Below are 1,341 nucleotides of genomic sequence, written 5' to 3'. Positions count from 1 at the left end.
GATTTACCTCTGCTTCAATCAACTCCGTTCTCAGAGTCTTTGTTTTCTCTTCTAAAGAAGTTACCTTCTCTTCCAACCTTTTCACTTCAAGAACTTTCTCAATACGAGTTTTCATGGCTAAGGCAGATTGAACATGAGGTTCCAACCATGACAAATCAAATCCAAAGGTCTCAAGTTCCTCCCATAAAATTTGGAGTTGATTGCAAGCATCATCGTCCATGTCTCTCACCTTTTTAGTGTTGAGAAAATAAAGAACTCTACCCAAAGCTGTTAAAGCCCATTCAATAAATCTTTGACTTCTCCGCTTCTTGCTATCCAAAGAGAGGGATATCGTGAACAAACATCTTCTAACAGAGGAATAAAATCTTTTTCTACTTTTCCTATGCTCCTAAAATCCACCACCTCACCAAATGATGAGGTTGAAATCATTTCCATGGATGAACTATTTTCAATGCTTTCAACAAGCTTATTGTCAATGTTCTTATCTGATACATCAACTTGTTTCTTATGCTCTGACATATGAACCAATATATGAGCTTCAATTATACAAGTATCATTTAAAATGAACCCGCGACTAGAGTCCCAAAGTTCTTTCAAAGATATGTAAGAAGTGAATCCCCAGTCACTCTGCTTTGAATTGAACGTATGGCTACTTTCTGACAAATTCATACATCAAAAGTCAGTTGGATATCAAGTTTAAAACAAATTCATACGATCCTTAAATAAATATATTGATAAAATATTACAAAGTTTTATTTTTTTAGGTAAGGACTTCAAACAAAATACTTATAACCCATTCATCTACAATATATATAGATATAGATAGATATTATTTTTATAAATAAATGACATTTTGTGGACGCCTTTACCCAATGTAATATAACTTAACAATATTTTATGATGTCTACTTCTTAAGTAAAATGGTTTTCAAATACAAATTTCTAGCAAACAATTTGGGATAAAGTACATGCGACACGAAACTAAAGGTTGGATTTTGAAGTATTAAGGAAAAACTTAAAGATAGAAAAAGTAAATGAGAAAAACACATTATAAGCTAAATGATCTGATTCTTCCAGGAATTTAAAAACACATCCGAATGAGAGTCTTCATGTGAAATTATGAAATTGCTAGAAGAACAGTTTCATTCACCTAAGAAAATAACATTCAAATATCAACATGAGAGATAAATGTGAAATATACCTTTTATTATATTTTTTTCGTTATTGAGCTGATTAATCATAATGAGTTTGAAATTTGCAAATTTTTCCCATCCATGAGGCATAGTAGCAACAGCAGCATCCAAATAAATTGACAAAAAGTCCACATTATTCCCTTTTGGAA

The 1,341-nt window shown here is 31.6% G+C and overlaps 1 long non-coding RNA gene across 1 annotated transcript; it reads right to left on the bottom strand.

The window, feature by feature from the left end:
• Nucleotides 1-280: 280 nt before the first annotated feature.
• LOC111241040 lies at nt 281-1,340 on the bottom strand. The gene is made up of 2 exons (XR_002666750.1): nt 1,201-1,340; nt 281-656 (listed from the first exon to the last, which is right to left on the bottom strand). It is a non-coding gene; the product is annotated as an uncharacterized LOC111241040 (long non-coding RNA).
• Nucleotide 1,341: the final 1 nt, after the last annotated feature.

The sequence above is a fragment of the Vigna radiata genome, unplaced genomic scaffold, assembly GCF_000741045.1.
Source record: "Vigna radiata var. radiata cultivar VC1973A unplaced genomic scaffold, Vradiata_ver6 scaffold_2132, whole genome shotgun sequence".
In the NCBI taxonomy this organism is placed as follows: domain Eukaryota; kingdom Viridiplantae; phylum Streptophyta; class Magnoliopsida; order Fabales; family Fabaceae; genus Vigna; species Vigna radiata.
This window is presented reverse-complemented; position numbering and strand designations above follow the sequence as displayed.